We start from the raw sequence: 26616 nt of genomic DNA, 5'->3' as shown, positions 1-26616 counted from the left end.
CTATCTGGAGCACTTCCACCTAGACCTCACCTGCTCAGGTTGGGGAGCGCATCCAGCCAGGAGGCCTATGTGGCCTGTGCAACACATCTCTGCTCCACTCCATCCTGCAGCCTCAACCCTTGCCTTGGGGAGGAGAAGACAGCAAGACAAACACTCTCAAGAGTATTTTTCTGAGATCAGAGACCATCAATCAAAAAGGTCTTTGCTCACAGCCTTTTTATTTTTGTGCCTTGCTTGCAAGTGCATGCATACAAATGGCATGTGGAAGCAGTTCCCACCTCTGCCTGAGGATTGGCTACTCCTAGAAGCTGCCTTATACTACAAGGAATTTGTTTCCCTCTCAAAGTGGTGCAAACTTAGGATTTAAATTTACAAAATACGTGGGTAATACTTGTGACAGGTATTGAAACTGGTTTTGGCCAGTTCGTGATTCCCTGTAAGCAATCAACAGCAAGCTAATCCAGAAGGCACTTTTTGATTTTGGAATGTTTGTTAATTCCAGCAGGAGCTTAGCCTTTATAAAGATAGGTAGATAGATAGATAGATAGATAGATAGATAGATAGATAGATATAGATCGATAGAATCTATATCTATCTATCTTAGAAATGTATTTAAATGAGTTTTTATTCCCAGAGCAAACTCTTTAAGTGGTCATCAGAGCACAATCAGTGCCAGGGATCAGGGTGATAGTTGAAAATCAAGTCTATTTTGTCTGACGTTAGTATATATACTTACCTTAGTCTCTTTTCTGTTGCTATAACTGAATACCTGAGACTATTTTATAAATTACTCACAAGCCAAATTGGCTTTTATAAGAGATCCACTTTTGTCATAAGTGACCCACTCCCTCATTAACCCATGAATGGATTAATTCACTCATGAGGACTTTGCCACCCAAAGGTTCTACCTCTCAAAAGTTTTACCTCTCAAAGGTTCTACTGGTCACCTCCCAGAGGTTCTACCTCTCAACACTGCTAAGTTGGAGACCAAGTTTTCAACACAAGAACTTTTAGAGGACACACTCAAACCATACTACTACTTCAGCTCTCTTAGCTACTATTTGCACTTTTTATATTCAGTCCATGTATATCTTTGAATCTCAAGTGTGTCTCTTATAAATAATACAGTTGGATCATGGTTTTCTTATCAGTCTGACAATCTCTACCTTTAGATTGCATTGTTTAATCCATGCACATTTAATGTTACTGTTGAGATGACTGAATTTATTTGTTTTACTTTTTATATTTCATGTGATTTTTCTTCTTCTATTCCTCCTTTACTGCTTTGTTTTCATCAAGTGAATATTTAGAAAGTTAACTTGAAGGGGCTGGTTGCAGTGGCTCATGCCTGTAATCCCAGCACCTCGGGAGGCCGAGGTGGGCGGATCACGAGGTCAGGAGATCGAGACCATCCTGGCTAACACGGTGAAACCCCGTCTCTACTAAAAATACAAAAAAATTAGCTGGGCATGGTGGCGCACCCTGTAGTCCCAGCTACTCAGGAGGCTGAGGCAGGAGAATGGCATGAACCTGGGAGGTGGAGCTTGCAGTGAGCAGAGATGGCACCACTGCACTCCAGTCTGGGGGACAGAGTGAGACTCCATCTCAAGACAAAAAAAAAAAAAAAAAAAAGGCAGAGGTGGGCTTCCCTAACAGCAAACTTGGAGTTCACAGAAAAGAAAACATCTGATGTACAATGTAGAAGTTGGCCAAATAGTCATGGCCTATTAAGAGCTTTGCATAGGTTGAGAAAGTACCTTTGAAAAGCAGTTACTTGAGAATTCAGCTCTACGGTGAATTAGATTGCCTTCATTAAAATCATTTTAAAAGGCCAAGTGTAGTGACTCATGCCTGCAATTTCAGCACTTGGGGAGGCTGAGGCGGGAGGATCGCTTACTTGAGGCCAGGAGTTTGAGACCAGCCTGGGCAACATGCTGAGGTCCCAAATTTACCAAAAAAAAAAAAAAAAAAAAATCATTTTAAAATTGTTTAACCATTCAGATATCAAGGGTGGAAACAAAAATTGTTCAACCATTTTTCTTAAATTGAAGTTCTCAAGCTTTAAGTGCTTGGTGTTGGTTAGGTGTTTAAAATTTTAGTTGCCCAGGATCTAATCTGAAAGAGTGGTTTTTAGGCCTTTATTTTGAAGCTGTGGAAACTTTTATTCAGTATTAATTTTAGAAAAAAATTCACTATGTGTAATAGGGAATACAGAAGAATGGAGAAGATATGAGAGCTCCTCTCTTGCTGTTTTATGATTATAAAAATAGTATCTACTTTTTAAGAAAACTGGTCAATATAAGAAAATATATTAAAAAATTTAAATTGCCCCCAAATTTTACTTAAGCGAAGATAATTATTTTGACATTAACCAAATACATTTTATATACCCCATGTATACACTCAAAAAATTAATTTATACAAATAGACCTTTCTCTGATGATGCTTTATGACCTCGTTATTGTCACTCTGTTATGTCAATGTCCATGTCAGAAATTTTGGGCTTCACTGGCTTACTCGCTGCACAGTATTTTTGTATGGATGCACCATATATTAATTCTCCATTCATGACATTTGGGCTGTTGCTATTTTTCACTTTTACAAATAAGGCTGCGGTGACTCTTCTTTTCCATTCATCTTTGTAAACTTTTCTGATTATCTTCTTAGGAGAAATTCCTGGGAGTAGAATTTCTAGGTCAAAAGGGACACACATTTAAAAATTTGATACATTGCCAAATAACTTATTTAATAATAAATATCAAAAGGTTTACATGTTGACTCAGTTTATGCAGGCACATTTTGCTTTTCTGTGTTGTTTTACACTAATTAGAAAGAACAAAAACTGAGTGGCTAAAATATTTGAAAAACCAACTTTTACCTTTAATAAATTTAAATATTTATCATAAATGCATAAAAGAAAGCTATACCCTCTAGTACTTCTTTAAAAACATTAATATTTAAATTAAAATATTAGACAGTTACTTCAGAATATTTTCATTCACAGAAGAGCATGCTTGAGCTTCCAAATACGAAAAACTGACCCTAACATATGTCAGTGTTAAAATAAAATGGATTTCAAATATTTTGAAAATAATGTTGGTTGCTCTCTACTCCATTTTTCACTTAGATGTTTGTGTTGTGTGAAAGCAGCTTTGCCACCATTGACATATTCTCACTACAGACAGCACAGTGGAGAGCAGTTTTTCTGTTGATATCTGTAATATCTGGATAGGCACCAAAGTCCAGCAGAATAGTTGCATAAACGTCTTCTTGGCATTGTATAGCCTGTCAGTATTAGACCAAGAAATACATTGTAAATTCTAGAAAATACAAATAAATATTCCGTAGGTTTCACAAATTAGTTATATTTCAATGAAATAAATTCATTTTTATTCTATGTATTTAAACCAAATCCATCTCATGCTGAAATAACTGGCTACTATATATCTTCATCAGAGGTGTCCTGTTTTCACTGTCACAGATGTTAAGCTGGCACTTTCTGTGCACCAGTGAAGTTACCACTTCTGGATAGCCATTGACACAGGCCAAATGTAGAGCCATCCTATGAGATTGAGATAAATTTTTAGAAAGTTTCAGTCCACTGTCTCAAAACATAGAGTAATTCATGTAATAGTAAACATTAAACAGCATGCTCTTCCTCTACCTTCAAAACAAATAATTTTCTCCTGAAAAAAGTACAATATTTTTTAGCTCTTATTACTCACTACAATAACAAAAGAGTGGCCTGTTTGACTAGAAAAAGCTTGGCCTTTGGGTTCAGTTCAACTTGGGCTTGAATTCTACTTTAAGGCCTTTCACTTACAAGCTGTTACATAGGCTTCCTGTGCCTCAATTTTCTCATCAATAAAGTGGAGATAAATATAGTAGCTATCTCATAGGACATCATTGTGATGCCTAAGTGAGAACTTACACAAAATATTTAGAACAGATTCTAATGCAAATAACAGCTGTTTCATGGGCACAGAGTTTCTGTTTGGCATGATGGAAAAGTTCTGGAAATGGATGGTGGTGATGAGTGCACAACACTGTGAATTTAGTTAATGCCACTGTATGCTTTACCAAAAGACAAACACTAAAACAAACAAAAAACACACTGCTTAGGCATCCCAGTCAGAAAGATGATGTGATTGGTTTGAGCCAGGGCCTACGCCTCACCATCAACAGGCAATCTGTGCCCTAAGCTTTCCTCTCCAGAACTGCTCCAAGGTCCCTCTCGGTTCCACTTAGGCCTGATTACTTCATACAGCCCCATGCATAAAAGCCACCTCTTTTGCTATCTCTTCTCACTCCAGTCCTCTCCCTCCAGCCTCCCCTAGCTACACATTATGAGAAAATCAAGATGACTAAAAATTTTCTGATGATTTATATCATCAAATAATCTCAAGGACTATTGCTTACTTAACCCATATAACTCCCACAGCCTACATGGAATTCTGATGAAGGATCCCTAAAATTCTACCACCTAGTCAGAAATTTAGGTGTCAGTAATTTATTTGTGATACAAGCAGGGGTGGGGAAAGAGAAATGAACAGACCTGGAAGCTTCTCTGAGGCCCCAGAAAAGACCTCTGGGCTTCTAATGCCAGAGGCCAGGAGCAGTGAGGGAAGTTGATGACTCTTCACTCTTACTTTATTCCCTACTTTTCTGTTTCTCCCCTTTACTCATTGCATCTTTCCCAGGTCTTGGATCCCGGGCCATCCTCCCATCAAATCACCTCCCTTCTACCTCCTTTAATAAAGAAGCATGGGTTAAGTGATCATGGTGATTTGCATTAAACTACATTAATTCAGAAATCATGTTTAGTTCCACACAAGAAAAGGAATGTGGATCTCTTTCACTGAAAAAGAAAAGTCACTACGTGTCATCTTAATCATGTTTTCCTAAGATATAATCTATACATGATGTCTATGTAAGCTTTCATTGCAACTGGATACATGGTTTGCTTTCCTCTTGTGTAAAATAGAGTGTTGAACTAAACAGGTCTGGGCCATAATCCAGAAAGACACAATCCTGAATGCCATTATCCCAAATGTTGAACTCCAAAAAGATATACATCTCTACAGTCTAAAATCCTAAAATTACAATCCCCCAAAACCCCAAAATTCTAAAACTATAAATCTGGAAAAAATGATTTAAAAGGCATTTATTGACATTTTTAGGAGGGGATTTATTTGAGAAACATAAAAAACAACAGAATACTTCCTAGGTCACCTTACAAAATAAAATAGGCAACAACAACATACATATGTTTGCAAGCATAAACAGGTATATTAATCAGAGTCACATGGGTATAACATTTATGAGCAGATGAATCATATAAAAAAATAGGTCAAAAAGCAAAATGCATAAATGCATGGTTAGTAGTTGTGTGCATCCAGTGTTATAACAGGTCATCTGAAATAGTGGGACAGACTACCTAGGTCTTTAGACCAGATTGATCAAAAGCTGTCACAGATCATCACCGAATATGCAGTCAAAGTCAAAGAGATTCTCAGAAATTTTCTCTTTCACAAATTCAGATATGCAAAAAGAGTATCTCATCTATTGAGAAAGTTTTAATATTTTTAGGTTTACAAACAATGCTTACACATAAAGTCAATGTGATAGATAATGCACTTTTGTGGAGTCAAAGTTGTAAAAAAAATGCATAAAGCAAATTAGAACTCTCTAAAACTCTTTACACAGGTTATACCTTCAGTACTGAAAATGATGCTAAGATGAAATACATAGCATAGCGAGTTGTAAATAAATAATGCTGACAACTTAAAATAGTGGAACAAACTTAAAAATAAAACTAAAAAGAAAACTGACATATAAAAATGCATTACAGGGATAGATTATGGGCAACTACACAGAGTTCATAATAGCTAGTTGACTTTTATGATTATTAACTGTATTTTGAAGTCTTGCATCACAAAAAATAGCTGCCTTTAAGGACATGACTTTGCTCAGAGAATATGTTCACATCTCAGAGAATATGTTCACATTCATTTTCTATGTCGCACTGCTCACTCTGAAACTCTTCTGTAATTCAATATACACTGAAATGAACACTTCCTATTATGTTTTTCAGTCTTCTACGCCATGTTTCTATATTGTTTTGAGTATGTGGAAATCTACTTTGCATGCACTAATATACAGGCCACAAATTTGGCAGAAACAATACTGTTGATTGGACAGCAACATCATTGCCTAAATGACTTTTCTTTTTTTTTAACGAGACAGAGTCTCACTCTGTTGCCCAGGCTGGAGTGCGGTGGCATGACCTCGGCTCACTGCAACCTCCACCTCTTGAGTTCAAGAGATCCTCCCGCCTCAGCCTTCCGAATAGCTGAGATTACAGGTCTGTGCCACCACACTCGGATAATTTTTGTATTTTTAGTAGAGACAAGGTATCGCCATGTTGGCCAGGCTGGTCTTGAACTCCTGACTTCAAGTGATTCACCCACCTTTGCCTCCCAAAGTCCTGGGATTACAGGCATAAGCCACCATGCCTGGCCCTAAATGACTTCTTATCCTACCTTGCACATAATTATTTTTAAACCAGTAAGTAACCTTGCTGGCTTCTTTAGGAAAATGTGGTTTAATTCATTAAAAGCTCCTGAAATTTCATCAGGTGGAAGAAATGCCACTATGGATAAATGATGCATTTCTAAACTAAAATTTTCATCACTGCCATATGGGCTTGGCCACTAAACTCTTCTGAATTTTCCACCAAATGAATTGGACTAAATGGAAAAACAAACTTTACTGGTAACACCTTGCAATTCACTTTCAGAAGCCTTTGTCACACCTAGTTCCAAACCTGTCATTTTAATTTGGGGATGCAATTGAAATCTATTTTCTTCTGCAAAGTCCACCAAATCTTCAAATAAACATTTATAAAATGCCTCACTTTTTCCAGCCAGTAATACATAAACAGTATATTAAATTATAGAATTTTGGCATCTGATAGATGCATAAATTGTATAAAGTTGGTAAAAACAAAGAAACACCAGGGACGGTTTTGAAAGTGACATTCATTAGCCAAAGTAAAATATGCATTTTTTAATGTTAGATTTAGTGGTAAATAAATATGTCTATCTTCTTTCACAGTCAAATCTTTAATCAAGAATAGTTCATGACTTAATGTGTCTTGTAGCCCTGAAGGAACCTCTGTGCCAGCAAGTACCTGGTTCAGAAGGCGGCCAAGCTTGTTGAACTCTTTTTATTCTCTGACAAAGGGCATTTTGTGAAGGCAAGTGGCAGAAGTTGTACATCAATAATAATTTGGCAGGAAAGATTCTGTGCATTTTTTACCTTCATTTTCACTTTTTCTATATTCCAGACATTGACAGATCTTTCCCACCTAGTCCACTCAGACCTACACATTAATCTTTTCTGAAAACACCCTCGAGGCATACTCAAAATAATGCTTTAACAAGTTTCCAGACATTCCTTAACCCAGCCAAGTTGACACCTAAAATTAAGTCCATGGGTCCACCCCTTGTTGACTTGGCACCTATACATACCTTCTTAGCCATGCTTAATTTCCAAATAAAGAGTAAACAAAAAAATAATTACATTTAACATGATGCAATACCATGGTGCAACTGTCCTGTGACAGTGATTTTCTGGATGTTAGATGATAAGGATTTTAGACTTTAGGGATTTTGATGTTTCAGGATTTCAACATTCAGGATTATAGTGTTTAGGATCGGGTGTTTTTGGATTAAGAACGACATGGGGACTTAACAACCTCTCAGCTCTCTTGAAACTATAATGGTACTCTTCTTTGACAGAGTTCCTTTTTCTCCCAGTGCCTCCTGAGTCTAGTCTCTTTCTTTGGCTTGGCTAAGCCTGCCTTCTTCTTTCCTATCCATCTACTTTCTTCCCTCTGGTTAATCCAATGTAAAATTTGACTCTTTTTATTCAAACAATTCCAGCTTCTATCATATATCTTTTTTTGTGAATCTGGCATCTATAACGTTTCTGTTGAAAATAATATAGACAAGATTACATATAGTTAAACTATATCTTATATTTATTCAGTAGTAACACTCTGATAAGGAATTAAAAATGTTTCTTCTAAAATCATAATTTAATCACCAGGCAAAGCAGATAAAGAAAAACGAATTTCAGATCCTTACATCAGTCAAATGTAGACACTGGTTTTTATTGAGGACTTTCTTATTTTTGTCACTAGTTGACTCTGATACTTCTTGGCCCAAATGGAATACAGGATGGAATTGACAAATGGGATGTCATACGTGCAGTGCTCTAATGGAGCTGAAAATTAAATACTCAGAAATTTTGTGACATGTTTGTCAAACCATCGGTTGAAATATTCACACAATGGAAATCAGCAAATGCTACAAATCTGGGCTTTTTTTTCCTTCCCCCAACCAGGTTTACCAGTGCACCACTTTTATTTCTCTTGCAAATATTCAGAATATCTATAAATATTCACAGATTCTTCTATACTCCATGTGTCATTCAGACTAAGCCAACGTTCTTAAAGATAATGAAGCTGTGAGTTGACTCAAATAAATCTCTCTCTCTCACCTGTCTCCTCCTACCCTTCTGACTCCCAGTCTTGCTCTACTTCATGCCACTGGGCTAGACATGCTCCTGATCAAGGCGTGTACCCTGCTGTCTGCCTTTTCTTCCTGGAGTGCTCTTCCCCAGGTATCTGCAAAGCTGGTGCACTTACCTCCTTGGAGTCTTTGTTCAAATGTTATCTTCTCAGAAAGACTTTCTATATTAGTTTCCTGACTACTGGAATAAATTAGCATACATTTAGTTACTAAAAAGAACATGCTTCTCTTCTATAATCCTCTAGGGGAGAATTCATTTTCTTACCTTCACCAGCTTTGAGAGGATGCACGCATCCCATGGCTCATGGCTTCCTTCCAGCCAGCAACTACATCATTCTGACCTCTGTCACCACATCTCTTGCCTCTGACTTTCTTGCCTCCTTCTTTTGCTTATAATCACTCTCGTGATTACACTGAGTTCACCTGGCTAATCCAGAATAATCTCCTCATCTCATGATCCATAACTTAATCACACCCACAAATCTCTTTGCCATATAAAGATACAGACGTAGGAAAGCTATTATTCTGCCTACTACACTTTCCTTGAGCATTTGATATGTCTTGACCTCTAGCCAATGTTGCGTATCCCCATTCCATGCTTAATTTTTCTCTGTACCGTTATCATCTTTTGGAATATTATGTATTTTATATAGTTATTTTGTTAATAGTCTGTCTTCCCTCACATGAATGTAATCTGTATGACGGTAAGCATTTTTGTTTTATATCCTTGCTGTATTATCATTACATAGGACAGTGCCCAGCTCACAGTAAAGATTCAATAGATATATATTTTTTGATATAATAAATTAGGTTAAAAAGTTTGAGGGAAAACCTGACATGATATGGTGGCTTCCAAGTGATGGGAAAAGGCCATGTGGTGGGGCCTATAGAGAAAGCCAGGATGTTCCAGAGATACCCCAAGGCAGAGCTGCTTTGCTCACATTGAACTCTTTGCCCAAGCTCTGATTTCTAATGTTTTCTCTCATATTTGCTTTTGCTTCCTTTTTAAAATAATTTTTAAAAGTTTTTTCATAGAGACAAGGTCTCACTATGTTGCCCAGGCTGGTCTTGAACTCCTGAGCTCAAGCAATCCTCTCACTTTGGCCTTCCAAAATGCTAGGATTTCAGCTGTGGGCCACTGCACCTGACATGCTTTTGCTCTTTCTATACTCAAAATTTTTATATTAGTTTCTGACTACAGATTGTAAACTCCTAAAACAAAATAACTGTTTTGTTCTTCACATTTCTTTAAATCTTCTACTCTGCATGGTTCTAGATATTGAATATGTAGATGCCAAATATTTGCTTTTCTCATTTATTATCTTTTATTTCTTAAAAATCAGCCCAACCATGTTGTAAAGAGGGATGATTTTCTTCTGTAGATTTGAAAAATTGCACATGCTCAATGCTTACATTGTATGGTTCGATGTCACTACAGCTTTTTTGTTTTTGGCAGACTTTTGATACTCTTTTAAAACTTATTTGTAGTTAGCACACAAGGAACAAAATAAAGCTTTGAAAAAATTTTAACATAACAAAATGCACTGACATTTAAAAAATATATAGTCTGGCCTTTACTTGCATATGCACATGCTCCTAATTGTCCTACTAGGCTGACCATATATCACCTCTTTAGCTTGGATCCTATTGTGGATTTATTTACAAACATCAATTGCCTTTAAGCCAATTCTTTTTGCTGTATGTTTTGCAGTTTACAGTGTGGTTGGGGAGAAGAGATAGGAGAAAGCTAATAAGAGACTTTGCCAAGAGTGTAGTCTTCTTGGTTCCTTTTAAGAATGTGCTGCCTTCTACTATGACAGCAGAACAGCATTTTGTTACTGACTGCCTAAAACTACTTAATCCCAGATGAAAGCATCACTTGCCAAATATTTGGAATGCTATTTGTGTTTTGCTGCACTGTTATTTTTGTTTATTTGGTTGGCTTTTTGGAGAGGGAAATTTGGAAATGGGACATACACAGAAGTCATAACCCATCCACATTCCCTTTTCATTATTACAAGAAGCAGCTAGAAGAGTTATGACTAGAGAGCTCAATTTATACATTTGCTATCTTCCTCAAACCCAACATGGCATGAAAGCCCAAGTTTATTTCAAAAGTATGTAACTTCAAAGTTACAAATACCAAAGTTTGCTCTAATAACTATTTTGTACTTTTCTTAAATGAAATTAATTTTTATTACCTAAAGAAATGTTCACTAAACACAATCATTCACTTTGAGTATATATAGGTAAAACAGGAAGAGGAATCACACAGTAAATTATAGTTTATATTAGAGATAATATTCAATTGGCTCAAATAAACGTATCAGTATTCATAAGATTACAATATTCCCCAAGGTACTAACAGTAACAATGTCTTTTTTTAAAAGGAATTTAGCTCTGATGTTTTTAATGAAAACCATCATCTCTGATGTTGCAACACGTGTGAAATGGGCGTTACATCTATCCTACCCTTAACCCCACAATTAATAAAGTGCCTGAAAATAATGTTAAAATAATTAGTCTAAGAGAGAAAAGATCAGTGCTCTAAATTCTCTCTCTCTCTTCGTGTGTGTGTGTGTGTGTGTGTGTGTGTGTGTGTATGTGTCGGGTGGGTTGGGAGGAGGCCTTTACTCTTAGAAGAAAGCTTTTTTGTACAGGAAGCATATTTCAGTTTGGATACAATTATAAGGAAGTTTAATTTTATAATCTATAAAACCAAATACCTTCAGAAATGGTTTTTCCATTTGTGATTTATATGAATGGTATTCTGGTTAATGTAAAATTATAGGTTTGGATGTCTATATCTACACCCATTGAAGCCTCAGAGCTTCATGTACTGCTATAACTTTTGTGTTAACTCTGGGTAAAATCAGAATGATGGTGCAAAGAATAATTTTCATTTCAAATTTTACAATATGTTTATCTGAAGGACAAAAAGATCTACTTTCCAGCGATATGTATTTTAAGATGTCAAGAGACTTTTCCTGATGCTATTTTATGATTATGGAGAAAATAGAATTCGTATTAGAAATCTCAACTCCAAGTTGAGAATAGATGTTTTGATACTCGTACTGCTATGGCCTGAGACTCTGAATCATTACAAGAGAGCTTGCTGGCTGGGCACGATGGTGACATGTGTAATCCTAGCACTTTGGGAGGCCAAAGTGGGTGGATCACTGGAGCTTAGGAGTTCAAGACAAACCTGGCCAATGTGGCAAAATCCTGTGTCTACAAAAAATACAAAAATTAGCAAGGCTTGGTGGCACATGCCTATAATCCCAGATACTCAAAAGACTGAGGTGGGAGGATCACTTGAGCCCAGGTGAGGTAATATGTACTTCAGGAGAAGGTTGCAGTGAGCCAAGGTTGTGCCACTACACTCCAGGTGGGCAACAAAGCCGACCCTGTACCAAAACAAAAAATAAAAATTTTAAAAAAGACCTTGCTATCTACAGATTAGGAAACACAAATAAGCATCAACCTAAAACCTTCAATGGCATTTTTGGTAGTTATATTTCCTTATTGCAGAGCAAAATTAATATATAAGAAATGGAATATTTTCTGTTGATATCTAGGGTAAAATGACAAGACCCTTCCTCAGAAAATAGTGTGTTATGAGGACACTAGATACAATACTCTTCACCTTCAAGGTATTGCAAACAACTTGAATCAATCCAGTAACCTTATTAAGTACAAGCAACTAGTAAAAATGAAAGCTGTTTATCTAAAACAGCAAGCCAAGAACTTCACTGATACACTTTGAAGGTGGCTCAATAACCCTGTTAAAGCTTTGCTCCATCAGATCACAGCATAAATATCTCATTGGCCCAATAATCAAGGCCTTTAGAGTTTCACAGTGTTTTATCTCTAATAGCTAATACATGGAGTATTGCTGACATTCTGCCTATAGTTACCCAGAAAGAAATCAAACTTGCCTTGACATAATATAAAAACATTAAAATGAATCTCTGCTGTAGAAAACAGAGTTCAACTATGGGCTCTATACAAAACCACTTAAGGTGGGAAGGAGTTGATTTTAGGCAACAGAAACAAACTTCTTTATTGGATTTCTCTGGGAAAAAAAGTAAAGAAGATCCCAACATTATCTGTTCTGGTCAACACATGTAAGACTCAGTCCTGTTTTATTTCTCCCCTTCCCCGTCAAATCCTTTTTCCTTACACTTGATTCTATGTATTGAGAAAAGTTCCAGTGCATCTAAAGGAGTATGTAACCCTGAGAATTTATCAACTTATTCCCATGACGCAACGATTGCTCAGACAGTATTTGGGAATGCTTCTATTCAGAGCTAGTGATAAGCCTCAAGAGGAAGTCAGTCTTATTGGTTTACAGTTGCATTTTAGGCTCATGTATAGAAGAGCTAAAATAGACTTCAGAGTCTTACAGGTGTTTGAAATCTAGGCTCCACTTTTAGTACATGTGAAGTTTTGATAAGTTACTCAATCTCTTTGAGCCTTACAGTGGCACACACCTTACAGGATTGTTGTGTGGATGAGTTACAATGATATATATAAATCTATTACAATGTCTTTATTCCCTCCTTCTTTCCTCCCTGACCCTGATTTCCCAGAAAAGCACACTTCTGAGGTCTGACTTCTGAAAGGTTACAGACACAATCAAGCTTGATGCTTGCCAGGAAATGAGGGGCTAGACTTGAGCGTTAGGGAACCAGGGAATGACATCTACCATCCATCCCATAAGACCTAGGAGGAAAGTGAGGCAGGGCAGGAGAGTGGGAAGTGATGCTCTTGAAGGCTACTATTAGGTAGTCACTGGGGTCTCTGCCCAAGGCACTGTTAGTGCTTATTTAGGGGCACATATAAGAGATGGATGGCAGTAATTGTCTAGTCAGGAGTTTAGCAATTTCTATTTCATTTCAAACCTCATTTAATCCCTCCCATCCTAGACAAATTCAGTCAATTAAACTTCCTCCTGCATCTGTGACTGGGCCTCTTCATCATTTCTCCTCTGCAAGAGTACCTTCTTTGGGCATGTGGAAAGGTCTCAGTGCATCTTCAGTGTTTAGGGACTTATCTGGTCCTTTTTCTCCTTCATTGTCAAACTCATAAGTAACCAAGGTCAGAACGGAGTCTGATTATGGTATGTTGGCAATCATCACCTCTCATTTCTGAATAAATACATTTTTATGCAGTTTGATGTTCCATTCACTTCACTTATTCATTTGTTCATTCATTCAACATATTTATTTGTGGAGCATTTGGCCTAGGAAAAAGAAACCTTCCTTAGCATTCAGGGGGAAGAAGACAGAATGCACAAATATACAGGCTTGGTTTTGTATGGCTTTCGATGTTTCTAAAATAAAATACGATCTAACTTGAAGAGTGAAGACTTATCACTGAGATATTTAAAAATTCTAAAAAGTCAGTTCCAAAAGAACTTTCAAAATGTTTTAAACAATGATTATTTACGTTGGAATGGCTATGTACCATTCCAAGATTTTAGTGCTCAACCAGCACTTCAAGTGCCTGCCGGGTGCATGGTGAAGGACAATTGTAGTGGGAGTTAGACAATGAATTGGAAAATCCCTGCCCAAAAGTCCTGTTACTGTCAAAGCATAGAGAGCACCCAGTAGAAAGTGTCACGTGTTCTGAGCAAGAGGATACAGTCAATCAGCAAGTATATTTGATGGGTAGAACAGAAAAGTTGTTACAGAGGAGGTGCTATTTCAGGCGGTTATGAAAAATGACTATAGGTTTATGAGGCAGAGATAAGAGGCACTTAAACAATGTTAAACAACATGAAATTTAAACAAATGTTAAAGTTGCATCTCCTACCCAGGCACTTGTTTGAAATTTCTGTTTTATTTGCTCTTTGGAGATTACTTCTTGGTATACTTACATTTTTTATGTTAAGATAAAAAGAGAGAAGTGATAGTGTGTGTCTGTCTGTCTGTGTGTGAGTGTGTAGTATTTTTCACAGAATTTGTGTTTCCAAGCTTACTTGTAACTGAGGCTTGTCAGAGTTCTCATAACAAATACATGATTAAACCAAATTACAATCTGTCACCTCCAATGTCAATGTTTTATGGTACCTCAATGCTTCCAGGGAGGATGGTCTACCTTCATGATTTATTTATAGACCAAATCATAATCAAAAATAATTCCTAGGCTTATACCTATTATCAGGGGTAAGAAATAGTTTAAACCCATTTACATGAACAAATGTAGTCTAATGTTTGTAAAAAACAATTTGAAATGATCTTTCCCTTTAGAATACAATGTTTTTTTTAAATTTCTTGATGTATATTTTTATATACTGTGAATTATATATTTTATATACAATTGGGCACATTAGTGTCTTTGTGATATAGCAAGATTTTGTACAGATTTTTAATCTATCAAAGATAAAGCTAGATAAGTAAGCAGAGTCTCATTTGTCTCATAGACCATTATTTTAGGATGATTTGAGACCACAGGAAATACTGACTCACTTTTTCTAAAGAGGCAACTGATTTTCTTGTACTTTAAAGTTTAAATTGATTCTTTCTCCTTTTGATTAATTGAAACAATGGGCTTTCATAAACCTTAACAGAAAGATTCTTATTATTTATCTAACCAGAAGGGAAATGTAAAATATTTGGCTCTCTTGGGCCTGTTTTCTATCTCAACATCACAAAACGTTGTTGTTACTTCCATAAGGCTCAGCTTCAATTTTTTTTGCTTGATCAATCAAAATGAATTACCAAATTTTTTTCCTCTTCCTGTCTAAAATGGAACTCCATTCATCCTCCTACCCACAGCCCTGGGACTGTTTCTTTTATTCCTGTAGTTTCTAATGTCCTTAATTTTGGGTTAAAAGACTGTGAGTATCTCACACCCCCTCATCTAGGTCCTGCGAGCCTGTCTTCTGAAGTCTCTTAAGTCTTCTCAAATCTTCTCTTAAGAATTCTCATGCAGAATCAACTGCTCACTGTTTAACATGGTCTAAATAGTCCTTCAGATTCTGACTACAAGTTATTTTCTTAGCCTCAAAAAAGTACCTCACTCTCCTAATATATCAAATAGCTTGCACCCTCCTGTCTCCTGTTCACATCTTCATTCCTTTCACTCTACCTGAATGGCCCTTCCCTCAGCTACCCCTCCTGGTATAAGCTTCAGTGGATTGACTCGTGCTTGAGTATTTTATTGCAATTTGGACATCTCACCTCTCACTCCTGGCTTCTGTCTACCTACCTGTCTTGACCTGCCACTTGTGCTGCCTCTGGCTTATCTCCCTACTTCTGATTCACAGTGCTATTCGTTAGCTTCATATCTACTTGTTCTCTCAATTATTGCTCAGCCTCCCCGGGCCAGGCTTTTTGTCCTGTATTTATAAACTGCTATTGGCTTGAAAGTGACTGTGCATTTCTAATCAAAGTCCTGTGTATAGACTGATAGCTAAAATGGTACAGTAGAAAAAAATGGATCTACCTTTGAGTGTATTACATTATCTAGTGACCCATAAATATTTTCTTCTTATTTTTATCATTATTGTTATTTTTAAATGGGAGGATCAAGGAAGGCAGAGTCTAGGCCACCAATCTCAACTTAGGTTTTAATCTTTATTAAGATATTTGGGATCACTGCAAATATTCTGAATTTTAAATGCTATTCAGTGACCCAATAAAATAAAAATTGTGTTTTACCATGAACTGAGTAGGGTTTCAGCATTAGGCTATTGTGCCATCATTTCTATAAATGTAAACTGTCAAAGAAACTTTCATCTTTTAACATGGGAGTATCCCAGGCCTCAGTCTTCAGCCCTTTTTCTATGTGCACTCATCCCTATGGGATCTCACGAAGCCTGATGGTATTAAATTCCATCTATATGAACATGATACATAAATGTATATCTCCAGCTCTTACATTTCCTCTGAAGTCTAGACTCCTATATAATTGCCTGCTAATTATTGCCACTAGGAAGATTAATAAACAATGAAAACAGCACACTTCCACAAGGAAATCCTTGATCCTCCTCCTCCACTCTCAACCCCTGGACCCTCCACTCATCAGTCTTCCCCATCGCAGTAAATAATCTCTCTAGTGTACCGGCTACTAGGCCAGAAAACTCACCCTGACTCCTTTTTGTTTCTTACACCTCATATCAGCATACACTGTTGAGCTCTATTCAGAATCTAATCTCCTTACCATATCTATCACGTGCACCTTGCATTACTTTACGTTGTCATTGTCATGGATTACTGAAGTAGCATCTTAACTGCTCTCCCATGTATTCTCTCATGTTCCCTGTACTTTATTCTTCACTGAGCAACCAGGGTAAGCCTTAAAAGCATAAGACAATTAATGTTTTTTGTCTGATTAAAACCTTCCAATGATTTTGCAGATCAAAGTAAAAGCCAATATCCTGTCATGGCAAACAAGATCTTAAATAAACTTGTCCCCTAACACTTCTCTGATCTGCAGTTCAGTCATTCTCCCCTTGCTTACTGCAGTCTTCAAAGACACCAGGCATGTGTGCTTCTATCCCAGGGCCTTTGCATGTGTGGTGCTCTTTTCCTGGACTGCTTTTTTTTTTTAAATCAGACAACAGTATGGTTTATTTCCTCTTTTATCCAGGCCTTTGCTTATTACCCTGTCATAAGAGGAGTATTTTGTGACCATTTGACTTCAAATAGTACTTACTTCATTCTCTAATCTCTTCTATTTTTTAAAGCACTTTTTATCACCTCATCTATTTTATATACACATTTTCCAGTTTGTTCACTGGTTGCTCCCACTCTCCCCACTATGTAAGATCTGTAAGGGGAGAGGCTTTATTTTGTTCCTTGCTGTATCTCTAGTTCTTCAAATACTGCTTAGCACATAGTAGGCATGCAGGTTAGTACTGCATGCATGAATGAGTATTCAAGAGATACAGTAAATCATATTAAAGGTTGTTTCGGTGGATGAGATGCTGAATATTCATTTGTTAAAAAAAGAAAACAAACACATAATAAGGGCCTCAAATTCTTTCTGAACATTTTCTCTCAAATTTAAGCTACTCTATTATCCTTAATTTTTTTGGTTTCTTGATCACTAATGACTCACTTACTGTATCTTGGTCCCATTTAAAGGCATACACTGAAAATATTTCAAGCTAACTTCCAGACCAATGACGCAAAGCAAACATCACAATACAGTGAGTCACACAAATTTGTTGGTTTTCCAGTGCATAAAGGTGATGTTTACACTATGCTGTATGTAGTCTATTAGGAGAACAGGCTATTAAGTGTCCAATACGATGTTTCTTCTGCCAAACATTTCATCCTGTCATATGTTCCGGTTAGTCAAACATAAACAGGGCACGAGGGGGGGCCCCCCGCAACAAAAAATGTAAGGTGATCAGGAGGTGATGGTCAGGTGGTTGTAAACTGCATCTCTGAAATATTTACTGTTTGCAGCCAGTGCCAGCTGGTGCCAGGGAAAAATGGTCCCTGCCACAGACAGAAACACCAGATAGTGTTCAGCAGCTTCCTGATAAGCTCAAAGGAGTTCAGCTAGTGGGCTCACGCATGGTAGTGGGTGTAGTTTAAGAGCTCTAGTACCTTTCTCTGGCAACATTTGACTGGTTCAGGAGGAACACATCAAGTGAGCATGCATACAACTCCAGTAACTATTCTGCACACTCAGCTCCTACCAAGTGCTGATGGACCACTTTGCATGTGGACAACCTGCCCCAAGGGAAGCATCAGCGAGAAGAAACACAATCCCTGAAGCCTGCTAACCTATGAGACCCCAAGTCAAAAATCAAACCATGCACTTGATCTCTCAGGTCACCTGCTTGGCCCACTTCCAGATGTACTTTATTACCTTTGGCTCTTATTCTGATGCTGTTTAATAAACTTTCACTCCTGTTTTAAAACTTTCCTTGGTCTCTCCCTCTGGCTTACTCCCTTCAGTCAAATTCTTTCTTCTTAGAAGACAAGAATTGAGGTTGCTGCAGACCCATACAGATCTGCTGCCACTGTTACAGGAGGTAGAAATAAATGATTTAGGATGGCTAGTAGCTGCGGCAATAGAAAAGGGCTACCTGGGGGCCAGGTATGTCCAACACAGAGGCTCCATCTTCCCTTTTATTGTTACTATGTTTACAGTAAAAAAGAAAAAAGGGCAATACGACACTGGCCAGGCAGAAAAGCCATCTGCATAATAAAAGGTTATGGTGGGGGCAGCCAGCTTTTCACTCCCTATGCAAATGGCACATCTGGTCGAACCAATCTTTTGTGTCTTACGTAAATCAGACACCCCCACTTCAAGCTCATCTATAAAGCCCCTGCACTTCACTGCCGAACCAGCAACCCATTTCCCTGGGACCCTTCTCTGTAGCAAGAGAGCTTTTCTCTTTCTTTCAACTATTAAACTTCTGCTCTGAGCCTCACTCTGAGTGTCTGTGGCCTAGTTTTTCAGGTCTGTGAGACAACGAATCTCAGATATTTACCACAGACAATAATGCCATTTCATTGTGGGGGCTGGTTGGGGAGCCAAGGTAGATTCATCGGAAAGGTGAGTAGAGGAGTGGACCCTAAACCTTTACTTTGATTTTGAGGCCTTCTGCCCTCAACTTTAAAATTATAAACTAAAAACTGGGCAACTGATAGCAAATTAAAAAAACCTTTAGGGTGGCAACCATTCTCAATACTAAGACAACAGAGAAAACTTAGTGAATCCCCCAGGGCCCTCAAAGTGCTGGGAATGTTGACTCTGTTTTGAACCAGTTTTCTTTCACAGACAGCCTAGGTATCATGTGGGTCTGGAAGAGGTCCAGAGGCAACTAATGCTTCCTTCCCAGGACCACACCCCACTGTTACCCAAAGGCTTCTGGACTAACTCCACCCTCCAACTGCCAGATGGGCATCAGCAACAGGATCTTGGAGCCTTTCCTATTGCAATTTTCCTCCTTTCCTGTCTAAGACAACCATGTCTCTTATCTACTGTGTGTGTGCAATGCTGCAGAAATTTTTAAAGCTCAGGGAAATAATCCTGTTAGGCAAGATTTGGAAATGCTCTGGTAACTGGGAATATAGATCAAGGGAGTGCCATTTTTGTGATTTTCTAGAAACAGAGGGTCTCACCCATCCCACCCAGTGAACGACTCTCTCTCTCTCTCTCTCTCTCAGCCCTTGGTCTGTAGAGCACATGGTATTTCAAGGTCAACAGCACCACCTAGTGCAATTAGAATCCTCTCCATGAGACACCTTGTCAGCCCTTTGCTGAAACATTCTAGTTTTTGAATTCTCACTTTTGCACTCTCTACTAGAGACCAGGCTTCATGCTGCTTCTGTGAATGGGAAAACTCAACAATGAGGAGGAAAATGTCCTCCAAAATGAAGTTTTAGGCCCAGTACTGTCCCATGAGCAGGAAAACCACCTTTCATTCCTTACATTATTTTAAGGCACCTGTTCTGCCTCCAATTAACATGTTACTTAAATAGTAACATTTTATGTCTGAAAGTTAACCAGAATCACTGCCTAAGAATAAATACATGACTCGAGGCCATGATAGCAAAATATAGAGCTCAACTCAGTACACTGCCTCCATTAAAGGGGCCTTGCCCAAATACAACTATTACATACTATTTTCCAAGATCCATCTATTGAGGAACCATACAGGTCACACAGGTTTACAAAGTCAAAAAAAACAATCACCAGTAGAGAACCAAAGGTTACTAGACCTTTGTAAGCATTACACAATCAACACAGCTCTTTTAACAGTCATATCAGGCAGGCCCAAAGGAAGTCACTCCCCCACACTAGCGAAACAAATTCTGGGAAAAACATCTAAGGCAGTTATTGAGTGTTCAGGCCCCTCTTGGTCACCCTTATTCAGGGCCCCTTCCAAATGCAATGTCAGCCCCTCCAGTGTCATCACTCCTCATTCCACAGTCTGACACTTACCACTGCAGGAAATGCCTAATGGAGACAATGTCACTAAGATTCCAGTTCCCTTCTCATTGCAGAACCACAGGCAGATAAAGAGAATTAGGCTGGTTTTCGAGTGACCCTGATAGGTATAAAGAAGCTTTCCAAAATTTAACTCAGGTGTCGGACCTTACATGGAGGGATGTTATGCTTCTTCTCAGACAAACCCTAACTGCAGCTAAAAAACAAGAAGATCTGCAGGCAGCTGAGAAGTTCAGAGACAAGCAATATGTATCCTACAGTGCGACAAAAACCATATAAATAAATAAATAAATAGGAATGCAAGATAAAATAAGGAAAGAAAAGAAACAAGGGAAACTCCATTACCAAAAGGAAGATGGGCAGTACATATTGACAACCCTGATTGGAATCCCAATGACTCAAGAGTTTAACAGAAATACTGAATACTTTTAATATTCAATATTGGACATTTTTCATATTGAAAGGCCTACAAAGAACTAGGGCCAAGCGTCTAAAATTAGTCCATTTTAAAACTGCTGACAAAAACATTCCTAAGAGAGGGTAATTTAAATGGAAAAAAGATTAATGGACTCACAGTTCCACATGGCTGGGGACACTTCACAATCATGACAGAAGGCGAAAGGCATGTCTCACATAACAGATCAAAATGGGCAAGGTTTAGCAGCTCCATCATCTTTCTCTGAGAACACTCGACCGGTGGAGTAAGAATGCCTCAAGTAAGCACGTGTAAGATTCCAGACATTGTACTGTGTATGCCACACACCCCGCCCAAAGATCTCACTGGCCACTGCGTTGGTGAACAGCCCCACCCGAGGGAAGGATCAGGGCAGAGGCAATGACGCCAACTCAGAAGCATGCCAACGAAGGAGAACCTAAGTCAAAAATAATACCATGAACTCGATTCATCAAGTCACCCACTACACCCTCTTCCAACTGTATCTTGCTTCCATTCCTTCCTGCTCCAAAGCGTTGAAGAAGCTATCACTCCTACTCTTAATCTAACTGTCCTGTTACTCCCTAGCAACAACTTCTCAGAAGCCTTTTGGGGCAGTCTGAACAGCTGTCTGGATAGAGCCTAGCAATGCGGCCCTTTAAAAACCCCACCTACTTGCTCGTTTCCAGTCATTGCCCCTCTGGGAAGAGGGAAGATTCTTCCTTCACCCAGGGTGAGTTTTCGCCCCTAACCACAAGTACTCCAGAGTTTACTACCTTATGTAAACAAGGCATTAAATGTAAACCTCTCATTTCCACTGTCTGCCATGACGTCATCTCAGGTGTTCCTGCCACCCACCAGGCAATCTCCCGAAGCACTCCTTCTGCTGTCCATGCAATGTTCTTAAGTCTTCTTTCTGCCCAGTGTGCAATCTTCCTGGATGGCCCTTCTGTCACACGTTCACGTCTGACAAAGGTTTCTTCTGCCAAACACGGAATCTTCTCGGATGTTCTTCTGCCAAATGTGCAATCCTGTCAGACATTCCAGTCACTCTAGGTAGCTGGTCTGACATAAGCAGGGTACGACGGGCTTCCCCCATCACCATGAGAAATGTCAGACAACCATTAGATGACGGTCAGGCAGTTGTTGAAATGTTTCTATGGAAGAAAACCGTTCGCAGCCTGCCGGTGCCAAAAATGGGCAGCCTCCCAAAGAACAAAAGAGCCGGAAGGTGGACATCTGCAGCTTCCCGATAAAATCCCAGGAATCAGGTGCGTGGGATCATGCAGGACACTTAACAGCCAGAAGGGCTGGGTTTAGCAGCTCCATACCCTTCCTCCAAAAACACTCAACAGGTAAGAAAAGAACACATGCCTAAGACTCCAGGAACCACATGCGCATGTGACACCCAAAACCCATGGGCTGACAGGCCGCGGCACCGGCAGACCCACACAAAGGAAGGATCAGGGGAGAGGCAAAAACACTACCCTGAAAGCCTGCCAACAAATGACACCCTGAGTCAAATCCTGCACTTGTTAACTCAGGTCTCGAAAGAGAAATGATCATTCTAAGCACATCACAGGAATCACATGGCCTTCCCCAGTGATGGGTTTAGCAATAGGCGTGTGCTGTAACACAGCCCATATGATGTTTCTGGAAGGTCACTATGAGCTGCAGACTTGACTGCCTGTTGAAAAGACACCTGGGAGGAAGAGCAACCCATCCACACTTCAGATACTGCCTTCAGACAACACGCCAACTGCAGCTGTTGCTACTCAGTCCACTGGAAAAGCACACATGAACTAAAAACTGCCCACGGCATGGCTGGAAGGGAAATGTGAGCATGACGTGACGATGCTAACACAACTCTGGTGCCTATGGCTTCAGCTGCTGTTATTTGGGTCATCTACTATTTAAAGCCACGAGCATCCTGAGAATGTGGCCGTGGCCCGCAAAATATATCCTCTACCCCTCCTGCTCTGGACTGCTCAAAAATCTTCCCTAAGCTCACTTTTTCTAGACATTCAAATCATGCCCAACCACATCAGTACCACACTCTTTACAATAGCAACAATGTATGGTTCCTAAAACGGGAAGAGTTCATGTGAGTCTCTGACCTTTGGAACTTGACGTTCCTTCGGAAAACAGGGAATCTTCTACAAATGTTCCTTCTGCAAATCGCGTGAGCTTCTCAGACGTCCTTTCTGCCACACATTCCACCTTTAAGAGGTTTTAACGATGAAATGTTCAGTCTTCTCGCATGTCTACTCTGCCAAACCGGGGATCCGATCCCATGGCTCTTCTGCAAAACATTCGACCTCATCACAAGTGTCTTCCACCAACCATTCCATCCTGCCACATCTTTCCGTGTTACTGTGGATGGCTGGATACACAGGAGCAGTGCATGAGAGGGTCTAGCCCACACCCCACCAGATATGTCAGGTGACCAGGAAGTGATGGGGCAGGCTGTCGTTAAATTGCCTTTCTCAAATAAGAAATGATGGCTGGGAGGGGGCGCCAGGGACCACAGTGCCCCCAACAGACAGAAATCCCAGAAGGTGGTAATGAGCAGCTCCCCAAGAAGGTATCAGGAGGCAGGCGAGGGGGCTCACACACACCTCCTCACAGGCATGCCGTATGGCCAGGTTTCACTACCCTATGACCTTCCCCGGGCAACATCCTACTGCCAGAAAAGACACGCCTCAAGTGAGAGTGCCTGCAACTGCAGGAAAAACGCCATGCCTACGGCCCCTCCCAGCTGTCAACAGGACACAGCCGATGTGGACAGCATACCACGTGAAAAGGGCGGCTCTTTTGGAGAGCGCAGCAAGGCTCTCCATGAGTCTTCCTCTCTCGCTTCCTCCTGCTTCAGCCCGTAGCCTCTGTTTCTCTACTCACAGCCATGCCCTTCTCCAGATGCTCCCAGGCCTTCCAGGTCCTATTTGAAGGGAGAAATGTCCAGCCCTCTTGCGGCAGCTAGCTGAAAAACAGGCTCCTCGTCTACTGTGAGAACCTGGGAAGCAGGAATCAGACAGCAGAGATCATCATTGTCTTGCTGGAATGCTCTCACCCAGTCACTCTCACCTCACAGAGACAAGGACAGAGGCCGGACCAAGGCCACAGGCGCAACAGACCCATAGCACCCAGACCAAGGCTGATCCCAGGCTAACACACGGCCGTTAGAGCAGGGAGGAAGGCAAGAACAGGGGCACATGGTAACACCGGTTCATTCCGGGACCCCAGGGATGAATGGGGCTTCCGCGAATCGGTTCACTCCAGCACCTCCTCTCTTCTCCAGTGGGTGATCATGACGAGATGGCACCGGGGTTGGCAGGGACACAGTAAGACCGAGACATCCCAGAGCCCTAATGATGAATGGGGGTTGCCCTATTCAGGATCCTGGGAAAGATAAGAGAGCCCAAGCACGTTGGACATGGTCCTTGTAAGCCGCCAAAAACATTCCTGAAACAGGACCCGAGAAAGAAACGCTGTGCGGTTTGAAAGGTTGTTAGGTCTGTTAAATGCTTCTGGAATCAATGCTTTACCGGAGGCCAGTCAGGACCATTTGCTTACGTGTCATCTCGGACTGCTTCCACACTGCTATGGCAGGCTTCAGCAGACATGACAGAGACGACGGGGACTACAAGCGTTTCCCACCTGGCCCTTTACAGGAAGAGCTGGCCAAACCCTGCATCACGCCGTGATCGGAAAGCCCTAATACTCACTGCTCATCTTCTGACTCCCCTGCTCAAAAGCTTCCCATGATTCTCTGCAGGAAACCTGGCTGGCTCCCTATCCACGGAATTTCTTTCTTCTTTCTCGCTGAAGAAATGCAAGGTTATTGGGATCTTTATCGTTCCCGCAACCCACCCCAGCTCCCGAAGGAGGAATGATCATTCTAAGCTCATCACAGCAATCACATGGTCTTCCCCAGTGACCGGCTTAGCAGTGGGCATGTGCTGTAACCCAGCCCATACGATGTTACCAGAAGCTCACTGCGAACTGCTGACTTGACTGCCTCTTCAAAAGACACCTGGGAAGAAGAGCAACCCCTCCACCCTTCACACACTGCCTTCAGAGAACACGCTGACTACAGCTGTTGCTACTTGGCCCGCCGAGAAAGCAGACATGAACTAAACAGTGCCCACAGCACAGCTGGAAGGGAAAACGTGAGTGTGACACGACGATGCCGACACAACTCTAGTGCCTATGGTTTCAGCCGCTCTTACTTGGATCACTACTATTTACAGCCACGAGCATCCTGAGAATGTGGCCGTGGCCCACAGAATATGTTCTCTACCCTTCCTACTCCGGACTGTTCAAAAATCTACTCTCGGCTCGCCTTTTCTAGACATTCAAACCACGCCCAACCACTCCCATACCACACTGTTGCCACCAGCAACACTGAGCTGCTCCTGAACCTAATAAGAGTTCACATGAGCCTCTGACCTGTGGAACTTGCCCTTCCTTCAGGCAAACAGGCAATCTTCTCCCGATGCTCCTTCTGCGAATACTGCGAGCTTCTCAGACGTTCTCTCTGCCACACCTGTTCTCTCCGTTCCACCCTGCCAGATGTCTCTTTGGCAAAAACGTTCCGTCTTCTCGCATGTCTCCTCTGCCCAACCAGGGAACCAGTCACATGGCTCTTCTGAAAAACATTCGATCTCCTCAGAAGTGTCTTCCACCACCCATTCCATCCTGCCAGATATTTCTGTGTTACCGTGGGCGGCTGGTCAGACAGGAGCAGTGCAGGAGAGGGCCACGCCCACACCCCACCAGACACCTCAGGTGACCAGGAGGTGACGGGTCAGGCCACCGTTAAACTGCCTCTCTCAAATAACAGATGATTGCTGGGAGCCCGCGCCAGGGACCGGCAGTCCCCCAGACAGACACAAACCCTGGAAGGTGGCGATGAGCAACAACCCGAGATTTCAGGGGCAGGCGAGGGGGCTCACGCTTGCGCACTCACAGGCAAACCGGCCGGGTTTCACCGTCCTATGACCCTCCCTGGGCAACATCCGACTGCCGAGGGAGGCACGCCTCAAGTGAGCACCCCTAAGACTCCAGGAAACATGCCGCGCCTGCGGTCCCTCCCAAGTGCCGACAGGCCACCGCCCATGTGGATGGCCCGCCCTTCGAAAAGGCTCAGGGGAGGAAGCCACGCAACCCCTGGCTCCTGAAAGCCTGCCAATGTGTGAGACCTCGCCTCAAAGGTTGAACAAAGCGTGCCCCTGACCTCTCCAGTTGCCCACGTGGCCCTCTTCTAAGTGTACCTTACTGCCTCACCTTCCTGCTCCGGTACCATCTGGGAGACCGGCACTCCCGCGCTCTAAGTGGCCTCGGTCTCTCTCCCTCCGCCTCACTCCCCTCAGTCAAACTCTCTCTGAGGAGGGGAGAGCTCAGGTTGCTGCGTGCAGGCCTCTATGGATCCGCCGCCGCGGACGTCCCTACTGCCAAACACCCCATCTTGGCGGATGTTTTCTCTCCCAAATGTTCCCTCTTTCCAGCTGCACTCTTCCTAGGTGTTCCGTCTACCCACCGTGGAATTTGCTCAGAGGTTCCTTCTGCCCACCGTGCGACCTGCTTAAGGGTTTTCTGCTGTCGACCACGCCATCTTCGCACTTAGGCCTTCTGCCAAACGTGCAGTCTACCTGAGTGTTCCTT

At 40.9% G+C, this 26616-nt stretch overlaps 1 long non-coding RNA gene across 1 annotated transcript in view; it reads right to left on the bottom strand.

Moving 5' to 3' along the window:
- Positions 1-26216, bottom strand: part of LOC129061012 (uncharacterized) — a 28107-nt gene extending 1891 nt beyond the window's left edge. The window contains exons 1-9 of the long non-coding RNA XR_008527948.2: positions 25402-26216; positions 24678-24774; positions 23746-23965; positions 23070-23254; positions 21811-21966; positions 16767-16901; positions 13600-13842; positions 3042-3285; positions 2431-2691 (exon numbers count right to left, since the gene is read on the bottom strand). This is a non-coding gene — a long non-coding RNA (uncharacterized LOC129061012). The remainder of the gene's footprint in view (positions 1-2430; positions 2692-3041; positions 3286-13599; positions 13843-16766; positions 16902-21810; positions 21967-23069; positions 23255-23745; positions 23966-24677; positions 24775-25401) is intronic.
- Positions 26217-26616: the final 400 nt, after the last annotated feature.

The sequence above is a fragment of the Pongo abelii genome, chromosome 7, assembly GCF_028885655.2.
Source record: "Pongo abelii isolate AG06213 chromosome 7, NHGRI_mPonAbe1-v2.0_pri, whole genome shotgun sequence".
NCBI classification, from domain to species: Eukaryota; Metazoa; Chordata; class Mammalia; order Primates; family Hominidae; genus Pongo; species Pongo abelii.
The sequence above is the reverse complement of the archived record's forward strand: the minus strand, read 5'-3'. Positions and strand labels throughout refer to the sequence as shown.